General features: G+C 42.4%; 2 long non-coding RNA genes across 4 annotated transcripts in view; one reads left to right on the forward strand and one right to left on the reverse strand.

Moving 5' to 3' along the window:
• LOC146399436 (uncharacterized) overlaps positions 1–17,682 on the reverse strand; it is a 244,054-nt gene that overhangs the window by 101,950 nt on the left and 124,422 nt on the right. The window lies entirely within an intron of this gene.
• Positions 13,069–16,776, forward strand: LOC106507908 (uncharacterized). Of its 2 annotated transcripts, none has more exons than XR_014817734.1 (3): positions 13,069–13,207; positions 16,442–16,553; positions 16,644–16,776. It is a non-coding gene; the product is annotated as an uncharacterized LOC106507908 (long non-coding RNA). The 2 variants fall into 2 exon arrangements; XR_014817733.1 differs by lacking the exon at positions 13,069–13,207 and adding an exon at positions 16,190–16,324.

Below are 17,682 nucleotides of genomic sequence, written 5' to 3' on the forward strand. Positions count from 1 at the left end.
GGATGAGGTTAGCCTAGTCATCAGAACGAGGGCCCTCATCAGATCTGATTTCCGATGAGCCTCAGCTGAATCTGAGCAGAAAACACAAAGCAGCTGTTATTGCGGATGCTACAATGGGAAGGGCTAAGATCCTTCCACATCGACAGGACTTGGGTAGTAAAGGACCCTCAGTGACATTTCCTCCAGAAGTCACAGATACGAGCCCTGCTTCATGGCCCTCCATAGGGAGCCAGCGGAGTTCCCATTGTGGCTCAGTGGTAATGAACCCGACTAGTTCCATGAGGTTGCAGGTTTGATCCCTGGCTCTGCTCCGTGGGTTAAGGATCCGGCATTGCCATGAGCTGTGGTGTAGGCCAGCAGAGGCAGCTCTGATTTGACTCCTAGCTTGGAAGATTCCATATGCCGAAGGTTTGGCCCTAAAAGACAAAAACAAACAAACAAACAACAACAACAACAACAACAAACAGATAGCCAGCCCATTTTGAGGAGGGCCAAAGGCTGGGGACTAGGCAATATAGAAACATCTGAGGATGGATCCTAACAAAACCTTGAGGAGCCTTCTCAATGGAAATGGCAAAGCTAAGCATCAAAGACAGTACATGGCCTCTGGGTTGAAGTCTCTTTTCAAATTCGAATTGGCTTTAGGTGTTCTCCTTTTTTAGAAGGAGGATTTGATACACAGAGAAAGTGATGGCTTTTGTCAGAAGACGGTATGGGAGGGAGTTCCCGTTGTGGCTCAGTGATAACGAACCTGACAAGTTTCCATGAGAACACAGGTTCGATCCCTGGCCTCATTCAGCGGGTTAAGGGTCTGGTGTTGCCATGAGCTGTGGTGGAGGTCACAGACTCGGCTCACACCTGGGATTGCTATGGCATAGGCCGGAGGCTACAGCTCTGATTTGACCCCTAGCCTGGGAACCTCCATATGCCTCTGGTTTGGCCCTAAACACACACACACCAAAAAAAAAAAAAAAAGAAGAAGAAGGTGTGGGAGTGGCGCACACTCCCAGAGGTTTGGGTCAGTGCTCAAAAAGCAACTCTCAGAGTTCCCATTGTGGCCCAGCAGAAATGAGCCTGACTAGTATCCATGAAGATGTGGGTTCAATCCCTGGCCTCACTCGGTGGGTTAAGGATTCAGCATTGCTGTGAGCTAAAGATTCTTGACTTTGTTTAATGACTGAAGTATTATTATTTTGTCTGGCTTAACTGTTTTCCTTTCTGCATTGTCTCATTTCTCTGATTAAATTTCTTCTTTTTTTGGCCACACCCACAGCACATGGAAATTTCCACAGCACATGGAATCCAAGCTACAGCTGCACCTCCACCACAGTTGTGGCAACACCGGATCATTAGCCTGCTGCACCACAGTGAGAACTCTTAAATTTATTCTTTGTCTAAAGGTTTTCTGCAGACAGAAGGCAGGCAGAGAACATGAGTGGAGATCTATTCTTAAGGTCCTGCTGGGTTACAACTTCACCATGGGGCCTTCCCAGGACTGTCTCAGCTTGCAGAAGCTGACTCATCTGAAGTCATGCCCCTCCCCAAGGTGGTCCATATGTAATCACTGATCCATCCCAGCCCAATGTGGGCCAACTCTGCAGGGCCATTCTAGCTCCAGAGTGCACATGGAGTCAGCGGAGACCGCTGTGTGCCTGCATTCTGCCCACTCCTGATCCCGTTCCCCACCCCAAGGACCCTCCTTGATAAACAGCCCAGACCCAGAACCCCATCTCAGAGCTGCCTCACAACCTGGGACACCGTGTCCATCTGAGATTTCCTTGACAACTTTCTGGGGAAAACTTGCTAAAATCTCCAGCTGAACTATGGGATTACGCTTGGACCATTAATTTCTCATGCCTGAAAAATAATCCACAGGAAACTCGGATCATCAATTTGTTAGGGCATCTGACTCAAGAACATGTGTTCCTTGGCTGCAAGAATTATTAACATTAGGACAGACTGTTATCAAACAAAAAGCAGCAGCAAAGAGAGCTAGCGTGGTTAAATGTGATCGGGGGTTGGGGGGGAGCACTGCTGGGGTTTGGGTTTTGTTTCCGTTTTCAGTTGTGTGAATCAGTTTAGGCTGCGGAGACCAGGGTCAATGATGACCTTTCGTAGGTCCCTTTAATGAAAAGCCAGGATGAAGAATGCTGCTCAAATGTTGTTTGCCATAAATCACTCTTTATCTCTCCACTCAGAGAGAGCAGAGAAGGAGGGTCCTATGTTCTAAGATAAGGGCACAGCCTTTCCTCCCTTTCCTCCCCTTTGTACTCCCTTGGACGTACAAACCTGAGCGCTAACTCCAGGGTCACCCTGAGTTCTGGGAAGCTCACCCCTCTCATTTGCTTGAATCTCTCATACCACATTCCGGGTGGGGCTTCCTGGACCACTAACCAACATGCAGAGCCACGGAAGAGGCAAGGCTCCATCTCCGAACTTGAACCTATGCTCCCCTATTAGATATTGCCCAGAACTCAGGCCCAGGAGCCTGATTTTGAAGGATGGAGACTTCTGATTTTTTTTCTTCCACTGTACAGCATGGGGACCAAGTTACACATACATGTACACATACTTTTTCCTCCCATTGTTCTGTAGCGAGGTAAGTTTCTAGACATCGTTCTCAATGCTACACAGCAGGATCTCACTGTAAATCCATTCCAAAAGCAATAGTTTGCATCCGTTAACCCCAAGCTTCCAATCCCTCCCACTCCCTCCCTCTGCCCCCAGACAGCTGGTACAGCCACTATGGAAAACAGTATGGAGGCACCTTAGAAATCTATACATAGAACTACCGTATGACTCAGAAATCCCACTCTTGGGCATATATCTGAACAAAACTTTCCTTAAGAAATACACATGCACCCACGTGTTCATTGCAGCACTGTTCACAATAGCCAAGATATGGAAACAACCCAAATGCCCACTGACATATGATTGGATTCTGAAGATGTGGTATATATACACAATGGAATACTACTCAGCCATAAAAAATAACAACATAATGCCATTTGCAGCAACATGGATGGAACTAGAGACTCTCATACTGAGACTCCTGATTTTAAAGTCAGCAGACAAGCTGAGCATCCCTGAAATGAGAACAAATCTGGAATCTGAGGTGCTCCCTCTGTTCAGACACTGAGGCTGATATTGTTGGAAAGCTGAGAAGCTAGGAAGGACCAAAACTGGAAAGTTGCTCTTGGAATATTCAGACATCTCTGGGCACAGCCCAATCACCACCTGTCACTTCTGAAAAACAGCTCTCAGGACATGCTGTCCTTTCAACATTTTATGTTTGGAATTGTATTTCTTGGACAGCTTTCCAGCAAAGGTGGTCTCCTCGGCCAGTGCTCCCAGAAGGACCACTGTCAACCGGAGATGACACAACCCAGCAGTTGTGCACAAGTCACAGCCCTCGCTGCCAGGAGAGGGGGTGGAGGAGACCAGGCAAGAAGGCTATGGAAACCAGAGGCAGAGCAGGAAATGTTAGATCAAATTTCTTTTCCGCTCCAGCTGGAATGATGATGTCCCCTGAACATCCAAGGGCTGGGCACAGTTAAGCAAGGGCAGTGGAGACCAAAAAAAAAAAAAGTGACAAAGGGAGTTTCTATTGTTGCTCAGTGGTAGCAAACCTGACTAGTACCCATGAGGATTCAGATTTGATCCCTGACCTCGATCAATGGGTTCAGGATCCAGTGTTGCCATGGCTGTGGTATAGGCCATCAGCTGCAGCACTGATTTGACTTCCAGCCTGGGAACCTCCATATGCCTTGGGTGTGCCACCCCCCCACCCCAGAAAAAGAAAGAAAAGTGACAGAAGGGGCTGCCTACTAGGAAGGATGCTAACGAATGAGATGGGCTACAGCACAGATAAAAGGATATCAGATGCCCAATTCAGGGCACTCTCTGCAAAGAGGTCCTTCTGACTGTTAAAACCTTTTTCTCTCTGCTTCTCAACTTTCATATGTGCATGGATTACTTAGAGTGCTTGTTTAAAAAGCTGATCATGGATCCTTGCTCCTAGAATCTCAGATTGGTTGAGTATGAAATGAGAGCCAGGAACCTAGTTTATTGATTTAATTATTTTTAAAGCGAGTCATAGGTGATTCAGATGCACGGACCACAATTTGAAAAACAGAGCTCAGATCTACAGGGAGAAGTTTCCTTTTGTGGTTTTGCCATCTGCTTCCCTGCCAGAAAGCTAGCCTGAATTATTTGCATAAAGGGCGATCATAAATTCCTAAAATGTAGATAGGATTTGAACAAACATAATCATTTTAAGGGGAGTAGGATGGGAAGTAACAAATCTTAAGCTCTGACTACATGTTAGAAACTATGTTGGCAGCTTAACCTACTACTGGTTTATTTCATCTTTACAAGATGCCTGAGAAAAGAAGCATCACAGTTAAATGGAGAAACTGAGGGTTGGAGAAGTTCAGCAGTAGTTTGCCAAAGATCGCCAGGCTAAGGTAACAAATAAGGATCTAATCCCATACTTTGAAAGCAAGTATGCCTAAATAGAAGAATCATCTAGGGTATTTGTTTAAAATCTGATGCTCAGTCGACTCCCCTGGGGATTCTGATTCAGCATCTTTGTGGTACGGATCTGAAATCTGTATCTTTGACAATTAACTCTACGTGACTCTTACCTTGCAAGTTAGGAAACGACTGCTACCCACAGCACCCCTTCATAAAACACACATAGATGTGGGTTCTTCCAGTGGCATTAGGAAGCTCAAAGGATACAAGTTTTCACCCTTTGCCTTCAGGGGGAAAAAGTGTAGTTTTGAAAACACCTGATGATTTCCTTCAAAACTTGTCTTAAAAAATAAATGTGTGTTGCTATTCAGATGTTTTTCTTCCTACATTGTTTCTTTTCTTAGAGGAAAAACACTGGATTGGGATGAAGGGATTCCCAAAACTATGTAATAACATATGAGGGTGGGCAACATTTTTCACATGACTCCCCGTAATAAAAAAAACAACAAATGGTTGAAAAAACAACCACAGAATTAGGACAACTGCTGTGTTCCATACAGAGATTAATTAACTTGGTTAGAGGGTCAAATTTCTACACTTCAACATCCCGGTAGTCTCTGGTATCCACAAACTTTAGGACATACCAGAATCGCAAGATGTGGAGGAGGCTGCTCAGCACCAACCCCTAGAGATTCTGAGTTGGTTCATGGTGGGGCTCAAGACTCTACATTTTGAAAGAGTACATGGAATTATCCTGATACAAATAACTACAAACCACAATTCAAAAAACTGTCTCAATATATCAAGACTACCTTGAGTTATTTTTGGAACTAGGTAGAGAATGGTTGGATGGATGGGTGGGTGGATAGACAACAGATGAATGGGCAACAGAATATCAACCAACACCTTATCAAATCTGCTCACTGCACAACATGCCAATAAATCAGATGACAAGTTGTTTGGGCAAGGATTAGTGACTTTATTAGGAAAACCAGCAGACCAAGACAATGGCAAACTAGTGTCCCAAAAAACAATCTTATCTGAATTAGAATTCAGGGTTCTTTTATACTGAAAGGGAAAGGGGTATGGTTGGTTGTTGCAAACTTCTTGGTGTTGTAATCCTTTGTTCTTGCAGCTGTCCTGTAAGGTCAGATCATGTTTACTATGTTCCTGTAAACCTCCAATAAGACAAGTGTTATTCTCTGTTCTGAAACTTTTTAATCTCTGTATGAATGAAAAACTGTTATATCCTTCAAGGCCAGAGCCTGGAGAATGGGCTATCCTGTATATTTCAGGCTATAGGCAACTAAATTAAGAATACTTGTAGCAAAAGCAGTAGAATACAAAGTTTAAAGTAAAAACAACAACAACAACAACAGATCCAATAGGGAGTCAGATTTGTTCTTCCTTGTTACATTCAAACAGACTATACAATTTAGTGGAAAGGTTGCTATATTGTCATTGCTTATTAGTAATACTACTGATTAGTAGACATAATGTAACTGTTTATTCAAGAGCTGTGTTAAATACACAAAAGCCATGACTACATGCATCCAAATTTTAAGTTCTCTACACCCTTAGACCACCGTGTCTCACATCGCTTACTCAGGCAGGAGTACTCTAAGGAATTGTGCTAAGGGTTAACTGAAGCAAATCCTGTATTACTATCAAGATCCATGATAAAATCAGGCTGTTCTCTGAGAGGAATAATTGTATCCTTGGAACATAATAAAATAGAAGTGGATAATACAATAAATATTAACGATTTGAAATTTCTGGCATTTGGACAAAATAAGAATACTAAACACCCTGCTTTGTGTTATTACATACTGATAGTGAAAGTAGGGTCATTTTTTCAATAAAATGTGATAAAATAGGCATCAACTGGGGGAGAGAGAGTATTAAGTTTTGTAACAATCCTTAGCAATACGTGTGGGGGGATCAATTTGGCTAATTTTCTCAAATTGTACATAAAAAAAAAAAATCCTAGACAGGTAAGTGTTTAAAAGTAGAGAAAACCAAATGTAAAAATCAGAAAACAAACCAGTGATATCTTTGCAAAACAAAGATATAATAGACAACAGTTTAATAACATTTACTCAAAAAAAAATTCAAACGCACACACAAAAATGAATAAAATATTGTCCTATACTCTCATTTCCTGCTGGTAATTGGTGTGGCATTTCTGGAAGCCAATCTGATAGCATGTGTCAAATGCGTTATAAATGTGATTACTGTTCATTCCAGCCATTCACCCTCTGGGGGTTCATCCAAAAGTAAATAGACAGGTCTGCAAAAATGTACAAGTAATAACATAAGAATGTTCATCACAACATGGTTTTTAACAGCTAAAATCATTTAAAAAACCCAAATGTCCATCAATAGGCTAACCCAACAATTCTACCCTAGGGAGTTTTAAAGAATCATGCCTTTATTTTTTACATGAGAAGCTATGATGTAAGTGAAACAAATCAGAGGAAAAACAACATGTTTGCACTGTAATGCTAATATACTTAATGCCCCTAAGTTTTACACTCAAAAATGGCTAAAATGGTTGTTTTTATGGTATGTATATTTTGCCACAATGAAGAATGGTTTGATTAAATATAATTTTCATAAACTTTATGAAAATATCATTGAAACATTAATAAATTATTATTATTAAGAAAAATATTTACTTTCTGAGTGGTGCAGCTATGATTGATTTTTTATTTATTTATCTTTTTTATGAAAATCTGAATTTTTATGTAGTGCAGCTATAACTTTTATTATCTTATTTATTATTGGCAAAGATAATAAAGCTACTTCCATTTTGAAAATAAACTTGTCCAGCACATACTGAAAACAAGAAGAAAAAAATTATAGGTAATTCGTAATAAAAGAAAAAAGAAATTATAAGCAAATAAATCTGCAAAACAAAGAACTTTTATGGAAAGTCAAATCACCAGAGAAATATAATTAACAAAAGAAGGATGAAAGTTAGGTACACTTTATTTCAGATAAAATAGAAAGGTATAAGTACACCGCATGCAATATTTTTTAATCTGACAATTAGAAATAACTCAAGGAGTTCCTGCTGTTGCACAATGAGTTAAGAATCCTACTGCAGAAGCTCAAGTCACTGTGGAGGTTCTGGTTCCATCTCCAGCCAGGTGCCGTGGGTGGATGTGTGCATTATGTATAATTGAATCAATTTGCTGTACAGCAGAAATTATCACAACATTGTAAATCAACTCTACTTCAATAAAACTTGTAAAATTTTTTAAAATAACATTATGGATTTTTAGTATTGTCAGATTATTGGGTGTGAACTGAATTTTCCCAGACAGTAGGCTTTGCTTTGTCTCTAGGCTGAAAGCTAAAGTTTGCTTTTCTAGGCTCATGAATCCAAAAGCTAGGTGAGATAAGAGTCAGAGGGAGCCAGGAGAAGCCACACTGCCCTGAACTCTACACCTGTCTAGGAGTAAAGAAACAGGGTAGCTTCAGTGGCTTTTTTCTCAACACTATCTCAACACCATCCTCAGAGACTCACATGCTACTTTTGCCTCTTCCTTTGCGGACTCCAAACATCTCAGTATCTTCGTTGCAACGATCCACCAACTCAGCCCTACAATCCTTGATCTCAGACAACGTGGCTGTGTATAAGAATGAGGAACCACTGGGTGCTCTAATTCTGTTGAGTTCAGTGGTCTGACTAGGGATCCAAGGTGAGCCCAAGTTCACTGAACACTCAGCACAAGGGGTAAGGCTCTTGCCCTGGTCCGGTCTGGGGAGGGCTTCTGGAGGAAACCTGCCATGTCTCCTCTAAGTGCATGAACATCACAAGTAGACATCTCAGTCCTGATGAACAAACTCATTACACTGAGCACATGATCTATTACATTGTGAACAGACATGGCTGGGAGGAGGCATCAGGATGGGATACCCCAAAGGGAAATGCTGCATCTGACACTATCTGTATAGACATTGCCTTTGTCTCTTTTTTCCCCCTTAGGGCTGCGCACATGCGACACATGGAAGTTCCCAGGCTAAGGTTTGACTCAGAGCTGCAGCTGCCAGCCTGCACCACAGCCACAGCAACACCAGATCCAAGCCTTGACTGCGACCTACACCACAGCTCACGGCAACGCTGGATCCTTAACCCACTGAGAGAAGCCAGGGATGAAAGCCACATTCTCATGGATTCTAGTTGGGTTTGTAACCTACTGAGCCACAATGGGAACTCTGTCTTTGTCTTTAAAGATGAACCCATTCACCCCCTCTGCTAAGACGGCATCCACATGCTCCACACTGACTCCATCAGATGTAAAGCCATGGGCCTGGGACAGGCTGTGTGGGGGCAGGAAGGGAACAGGGAAGAGCCATGATTATGTCTGATATGGACATTCCTCTTCTTTCCCCAATTCTGCTGCTTCTCTGTTCTCATTCCTTTCTCCCCTTTTCAGTCATCATACCACCCAGCTTGTTCTCACTCTTGGTCTCATCTTCCCCCAGGTGGATGAATGCCCCAGACACAATTCTTTTCTGAGGCTCTGCCCCAGGGACCACCAGAGCAATACCCTCACTACACACCCTCACTCAAGACACACCCAGCTGTGTCCACTGGACAATAGCTATGTTTTCTAGAACAGACAAAGGTAACTTTTCAGAAAAATGTTCCTGTTCCAGAGCCCTTCAGAAGCTGGGTGGCATTGTCATGGGTGGGAGGTGGGGCGGGCCAGCCCAGGACAGGAGGGAATTTTCACATCCCTGGCTTGAAATCCAGTTCTCATTCTGTTACTCAAGAGTGACCTGAGTGCTACCTGGAGGTATGGGAAGATTTCATAACTCTCCATTCTTCCATCCCCACCACAGCCCCTGGCAACCACTCTTTTACTTTCCACTCCTATGAGTTTGACTAATCTAGATAACTAATATAAGGGGAATCATAGAATATTTGTCCTTGCGACTTGTCACTTAGCATAATGTCTTCAAGCTTGATCCATGCTGTAGCAGGTGTCACAATTCCCTTCCTTTTTAGGGCTGAGTAATATTCCGTTGTATGGTTTACTACATTTTGTCTATTCATCCATTAATGGACATTTGGTTGTTTCCACTTTTTGACTATTGTGAATAATGCTGTTTTGAATGTTGATATACAAATATCTGAGTCCCTGTTTCAGTTCTTTGGGGTATGTACCCAGGAGTAGAATTGCTAGATCATTCTATGCTTATTCTATGTAATTCTAGGCTTTTTTTGAGGAAATGCCAAACTATTTTCCACAGCAGTTGCACCGTTTTATATTCTTACCAGCAATGCCCAAGTGTTCCAATTTCTCCACATTCTCATCAACACTTGCTATTTTCTGAATTTTTTTTTTTAAATAATAGACACCTAGTGGTTGTGAAATGATATTTCAATTGTGATTTTGTCCTTCGCAGTGATTAGGAATGTTGAGCATATGTGTGCTTATTGGATATCTATTTATCTTCTTTGGAGAAATATTTATTCAAGACTGCTCTTTTTTTTTAATAAGGCTGCACCTTATCAAAGTTCCCAGCATATAGGAGTTCCCATGTTAGGAAGTTCCCAGGCTAGGGGTTGAATTGGAGCTGCAACTGCCAGCCTATGCCACAGCCACAGCAACCAGATCTGAGGCTAGATCCACGTTGTGTCTATGACAGGCATCACAGCTCTTGACAATGCTAGATCCTTAATCCATTGAGATGAGCCAGGAATTCATCAAACCTCATGGATACTAGTGACATTTGTTACCACAGAGCCACAATGGAACACCTTTTTGCTCATTTTTTAGTTAGGTTGTTTGAGGTTTGTTGGTTACTGAGTTGTAGGAGTTCTTTATGGATACTAGTGACATTTGTTACCACTGAGCCACAATGGAACACCTTTTTGCTCATTTTTTAGTTAGATTGTTTGAGGTTTGTTGGTTACTGAGTTGTAGGAGTTCTTTATATATTCTAGATATCAACCCCTAAATTTGCAAATATTTTCTCCCATTCGTTGAACTGCCTTTTTACTCTGGTGACAGTGTCCTTTGATGCACAAAAGTTTTTAAATTTGTTGAAGTCCTATTTGCCTATTTTTTCTTGTTCACTGTGTTTTTGGTATCATATCTAAAAAAATCATTGTTGTGAAGATTTCCCCAAATATTTTTTTCCAAGAGTTTTATAGACATAGATGAAATATGTAGGACTTTGGTCCATTTTCAGCTAATTTTTGGTGTATAGTGCAAGATAAGGGTCCAACTTTATTCTTTTGCCTGTGGAGATCCAGTTTTCCCATCACTGTCTGTTGAAAAGACTGCACTTTCCCCATTGATGGTCTTGGCACTCTTGTCAAATATTATTTTCCCATATAGGCAGTTTATTTCTGGGCTCTTTATTCTATTCCATTGGACTATGTGTCAGTCTTTATGGCAATACCACACTGTTTTGATTATTGTAGCTCTGTGGTAAGTTCTGAAGTCAAGAATGTGAGACTTCCAACTTTGTTCTTAATTTTCAAGATAATTTTGGCTATTCTGAGTCCCTCAAGAGTCTATGTAACTTTTAGGGTAGATTTTTCTATTTCTGAAAAAAAAAAAATCTTTGGGATTTTGATAGGGATTGTATTGACTCTGTAGATTGCTTTGAGTAGTATGAACATTTTAACAACTTTATATCTGTAAACACAAGGCTTTATGTTTGTAAGCACAAGGTGTCATTCCACCTGTTTGCATCATCTTTAATTTTTTCAGCAATGTTTTATAGTTGTCATGCATAAAATTTGATATGGATAAGACTCTCAGGAAACTAATAACAACTATCACAGGCTGGGAGTAGAGGCTTATGAATTGAGGCTTACAGATCAAGTAGAGGCTTATAAAAAGGTAAACAAGTGTACAAAAGCCTTACAAATAGAGGCTCTTATACACTTGTTTACCTCTTTTAGACTTTTCATGCTTGCCACAATCAGGGTGAGGTGCAAATGGCATGCGGGATGCAAAATTTAAGGGGATGCTCCCTCTCAGGTGCTGATACTGCCCTTGCACAAATCTGACAATGAGCACCTCCTTAAATGATGTGCTCTAGGCCCCCACCCTAGTACCTGGCCTCTCAGGAAATTTTACTAATAAATCTCAGGCTCTGCTTCTGGGGAACCTAATCAGAGACAACCTCTAGTGTTTGCTACAATGTCAAGCCCTCAGAGAGAGTTCCCTGGACTCCCACTTTCTAGAAGACCTCTAATACCACCCATTCTCTATCACAAATTGCTATTTATTTCCTCCAGACAACTTACCTCACTTTCTAACCACTCATTCATTTACTTATTGTTTCTCTAACCAAATGTTCCACCCTCCATAATGATGGGGACCATAACTGTCTTAGCCCAGTTTCTGGTACATAATGAGCACCTCAAATATATCTGTTAAAGGAATATGTGCATGAGTTAATGAACTTACCCCCTGATGTCAAAATAAAGTTCAAGACTGATGACTTTTTTTTAAACTTCTTTCCTTTTTTTTTTTTTTTTTTTTTTTTTTTGTCTTTTTGTCTTTTTGCCATTTCTTGGGCCACTCCCGCGGCATGTGGAGGTTCCCAGTCTAGGGGTCTAATCGGAGCTGAAGCCACTGGCCTACACCAGGGCCACAGCAACATGGGATCCGAGCTGCGTCTGCAACCTACACCACAGCTCATGGCAACGCCGGATCGTTAACCCACTGAGCAAGGCCAGGGATTGAACCCACAACTTCACGGTTCCTAGTCGGATTCGTTAACCACTGCGCCACGACAGGAACTCTGTCTTTTTTTTTTTTTCCTTTCACTTTGGGATCACCCCTGTGACATACGGAAGTTCCTGGGCTGGGGGCTGAATCAGGGCTGCAGCTTCCTGCCTACACCACAGCAATGCAGGATCCAAGCACATCTATGATCTACACTTCCAGCACCGGATCCTTCACCCACTGTGCAAAGCCAGGGATCGAGCCCACATCCTTATGGATACTAGTCAGGTTCCTAACCTGCTGAGCCACAACGGAAACTCCAGAGGATGTATTTTTAAATGGCTTTTGAAAGGTCCAGTTAGACACAGGGTTATGAGGGAAAATTCTATTCCTGAAACTCATTCCTTTTTGTCAAATCCACACACCCCATCTGGTTCTGATTTATGCAGATCCTAGCTGCTGCTTTTTATTTTCCTTTTCTTTCTTCTTCTTCTTCCTTTTTTTTTTTTTTTTTTTGGCTGAAAGATTCCTACATATTTCCATTATGTCATGTATTTTCTAACTAGAGCTTAAATAGCTGATTTCGTAATAATCTCTGAGCCAGCAGATCTGTTTTGACTTAGCTAACCCACATATTTGTAACACAATGATATGACCAGTGCACCCAACAACCCTCTTTTGGCTGCTTTATCCTTCACACAACTTAAACTTTCTACATGTTTCCAGGACACAGAGACTCTTTTTTTCCAAAATATTATGCAAATACTAAAGACGCCTTCCTGCCCTCTCCCCAAGGGCCTATGACTGTGTGCAGCCGTTGGAGATTCCTACAATATTCTTTAGTTGCAAATCAAGAATAGAGACATGGGAGAGGAAGGAGGTTTGGAGAGCCCAGGGCCCGGGAGACGACTGCATTTAAGAAAATACTCAGAGAGTGAAGCTTTCAAGCCAAGCCGCTTCTCCCAACATGCAAAAGGCTTTGCTGCTCCCCTAGCCAAGAAGAAGGTGCCCAGTGGGACCCTCTGTGTGTGAGTATCATTGTCCACGCAGCTGTGAAATGTGTGCTTTCCATGGATGTGGTCTTGGCTGCGAGGGTCCAGGATTTTCTCTAGAAAAGGAGTCAACAAAGCTCTGAAAAAGGCCAGAGAGGAAAATATTTCAGGCTTTGTGAGCTGTATGTTGTCTCTTTGCATCTTCTTTGTTTTTGACAACCCTTTACAAATGTAAACATGATTTCTAGCTTGAGGATAGTGTGACTCAGACCACTGGTTGGATTTGACCCACTAGCCAGAGTCTGCCAAATCCTGATCTAGAAGACAGAAGGGAAGAGAGGGTACTACCCAGGCTTCTCAAGGTTTCCTTTATGGCTTCTTGTTTCAGGCTTACTCTCTGCCTTCTCCCTAATAATACTACTCACCCACTCATGGGTGTGTGTGTCAGACTTTGTGTCGAGTTCTTTAAATTCATAGCAGAACCTCATTGACCAAACCTTTGAGGTCAGTATGATGGCAAATACCAAGGCTTTGGGAAATTAGGGAAATAGGGAAATTAGGTCTGATGGCAAAAACTGAGGCTTTTAATAGATGGCAAAACTGAGGCTTAGGAAAATTCGGTAACTTTCCCAAGATCCCACTGCTAATAAGCCACAGAATCAAGAACAATATTAAGGCTCTCTGGTTTGAAACATCTCATTTGTTCTTCACCCTAGAACCTGACAATAGCAGCTCTCCTTGTACGTATTTCCAAACCATCCTTCCCATTTTATCCACTGACTCTTCCTCAAACATCAGTTTGATCATGACTTTCTTCTCCTTGGAATCCTTTGGTGGCTCTCCATTATTTACTCAGTTCAGTCAAAGCACCTCCATTTAGCTCTCGATGTGACCCCAACTTCCCTGGCAGCTTTATTCTCATGGCCCTATATTCCCCCAATCCTTCAAAGCTTTAGTCCTGCTGCATCTTCCTATCTGCCTCCCATTGGGCGGCATGGCCTTTGTTCCACCACCATGCTTTTCCTCCAAGAACCCTCTCCCTTCTCCCACCTCCACTTACCCACTTTGCACCTTCTCACAGGCTCAGCCCCACTGTACCTCCTCCTCAAAGCCTGTCTTGGATCCTTTTCTTCCAATCAGAAGTGGATGATGCCTCTCTGGGCATCACTTGCGGCCCATTGCTTGCCCCTCCATCTAGGAGTTAAACTTGGGGGTGGGGAGACCTTGGGGATGTGACATGGACATGATCTTCCAAGGGACCCTCACCTATGCCTGTCACTGGCACCCATCCCCTGCCAGCACCTTCTACGTTCCTTGTGTGCTCAGTGTCTCCGGGCCCTGGCTCTTGTTTTGTTTGCTGATCTACTGCATGTTTCAAGGGCATACTTTTGCTCTGGCTGGAGTTTCATGAAATAGACTCTCCAGGAGTTCCCATTGCGGTGCGTGCAGTGAGTTAAGAATCTGACTGCAGCAACCTGAGTTGCAGGTTTGATCCTCAGCCTGGGGCAGGGTTAAAGGATCCTGAGTGGCTACACAGCTTTGGCTCAGATTCAATGCCTGGCCCAGGAACCTTCATGTGCTGTGGGTGCAGCAAGGAAGGAAGGAGGGATGGGGGGAGAGAGAGAGAGAGAAGGAAGGAAGGAAGGAAGGAAGGAAGGAAGGAAGGAAGGAAAAGGAAAGGAAGGGAAGGGAAAGGAAAGGAAAGGAAAGGAAAGGAAAGGAAAGGAAAGGAAAGGAAAGGAAAGGAAAGGAAAGGAAAGGAAAGGAAAGGAAAGGAAAGGAAAGGAAACAGACTAACTGTTCACCACACAAGCCCACTCTTACAAGACGAAAAATAAGAGTTTGGCCAACTCTGACACCCCCTCCTCAGACCCAGTCTCAGCTCTTCAGCTCTCTTACTAACTCCAGGACTCACATGCATCATGCTACCTATATGTTTAAGGTATCTCTTACTTGATACACAATTTTCAAATATATTATCATGGAGTTCCCATCATGGTGCAGCAGAAAAGAATCCAACTAGGAACCATGAGGTTTCAGGTTTGATCCCCGGCCTCACTCAATGGGTTAAGGATCCAGTCTTGCCATGAGCTGGTATAGGTCACAGACGCAGCTTGGATCTGGCATTTCCGTGGCTGTGGTATAGGCCAGCAGCTACAGCTCCAATTAGACCCCTAGCCTGGGAACCTCCATATGCCACAGGAGGGGCCATAAAAAGACACACACACACATACAAAAAAAAATATATATATATATATATATACACATATATATATATATATATATATATATATGTATATAAAATCACACTCAGTCTTTACAAAAGCCCTATGAGGCAAGTCTGTAGCCTCATTTTACAGATGACCAAACAGAGGATGAGAAGAGTTAGAAAATTTGCCCACAGGTCAGTGTGTCTTTACTGAGCTTGAGTGTTGCCCCCAAATGCCCCTCAGGGCAGACTCCCAGCCTCTCTTATCCGGAGGGACCGTCCGTCTTCAGTGCATTTATGTAAAGGCTGTAACCAAATTCTCAGGAGGAAGAGAATATATATGCAGGTACATGCACATATATGTACTTAATAGCTCATGGGAAAGCCACATAAAGTTACCCCACAAAGTGCATGTAATTTTTCCATGGTATTCATTTCACATATCAACTGTAAAACTGAAAAAGATGTGGCTATATTTTTTTTAATTTTAAACAACCCTAAAAAGAAAGCAAATATGAAGCAGGAATTGAAATTGCTGAAGTGCTTATTCATACAGGAGATTAGGTCAACCTCCAGACCAACCTACAAGAAGTGAGACAGGTCTGAGATGAGGGGGGGGTGGTGAATGGCCTGGTTGCCATAGTTTCTGGCAAAGAACTTCCCTTCGGCATAGAGTGGTTTACAGTCTCTGATATGATTATCCTTAATCAAAACTATCAAATGTGGGAGTTCCCGTCGTGGCTCAGTGGAAACGAACCCGGCTAAATCCATGAGGATGCAGGTTTGATCCCTGGCCTCGCTCAGTGGGTTAAGGATCCAGCGTTGCCATGGCTATGGCGTAGGCCGGCAGCTGCAGCTCCGATTCAACGACCCCTAGCCTGAGAACTTCTGTATGCCAAGGGTGCAGTCCTAAAAAGAAACAAACAAACAAAAAAAATTGTCAGGTAGGAACATTTTATCTTTGAGGAAATGTCCTCAAATCATTTCTCAAGTTGTTTCATTCATTCATTCATTCATTCATTCACTTGAGAAATATTTCTTGATTGCCTGCTGTGAGCCAGGCCATCTTTTAGGTGCAATAAAGGTAAAACTGACAGCTAGTCTGGCAGACAGACTGAACTTCACCAAGTACAAGAGAAGCAGCAGTAGAGGACGGGTCTTTTGTCTCTTTAGGTAAGTTTATTCCTAAATATTTTATTATTTTTGATGCGATGGTAAATGGGATTCTTTCCCTAATTTCTCTTTCTGATCTTTCATTGTTAGTTCATGGAAACAACCTAAATGTCCATTGACAGAGGAGTGAATAAAGAAGGTGTGGCACAGGAGTTCCCGTCTCGGCCCAGCAGAAACAACTCCGACTAGAAACCATGAGGTTTCAGGTTCAGTCCCTGGCCACACTCAGTGGGTTGAGGATCCAGTGTTGCTGTGAGCTGTGGTGTGGGTCACAGATGAGGCTCGGATCTGGCATTGCTGTGGCTGTGGCGTAGGCCGGCAGCTACAGCTCCGATTAGACCCCTAGCCTGGGAACATCCATATGCCACCGGGGTGGCCCTAAAAAGACAAAAGACACACACACAAAAAAAGGTGTGGTACATATACACAATGGAATATTACTCAGCCATTAAAAGGAACAAAATAACAGCCTTTGCAACAATATGGATGGACCTAGAAATTATTATGCTAAGTGAAGTCAGTCAGACAGTGTGAGACACCCACCTCAAATGCTATCACTTACATGTGGAATCTAAAAAAAGGATACAATGAATTTTGCAGAACAGATACTGACTCACAGACTTTGAAAAACTTCTGTTTTCCAAAGGAGACAGGGTGGGGGGTGGGGGGATGCATTAGGAGTTTGGGATGGAAATGCTATGTTTGATTTGATGATCATTGTACAACTAAAAAAAAAAGAATATAAAATATTCTTATACATTAAAAAAAGAGAAAAGCAACAGCAACCGTTTGTTAAGCGTTCCCCATGCGCCATTTGTTATTCCATTAATAGGCACAAATATCCCACAAGACCTGGTTCTCATTATCTCTACTATGGGGATGAGAATGTCAGCCATTCACTCTGCCCCGTGCTCCATGCTCTGTGCCTCCAGCGTCCAGCCTTCATCTGCTATGTTCTAGCAGTGCTATTTTGAACAAATAGGACACAAACACGAATATCATTTTAAAGTTCTTTCTTGCTCTTTTTTTTTTCTTGCTTTTTTAGGGCCTCATCCACAGCATATGGAAGTTGCAAGGCTAGGGTTCAAATCAGAGCTGTAGCTGCTGGCCTACACCACAGTCACAGTCA

The sequence above is a fragment of the Sus scrofa genome, chromosome 10, assembly GCF_054392235.1.
Source record: "Sus scrofa isolate SSC_HxYL_T2T_F1_AM1 chromosome 10, Sscrofa_HxYL_maternal_Yorkshire_Landrace_v2.0, whole genome shotgun sequence".
Classification (NCBI taxonomy): domain Eukaryota; kingdom Metazoa; phylum Chordata; class Mammalia; order Artiodactyla; family Suidae; genus Sus; species Sus scrofa.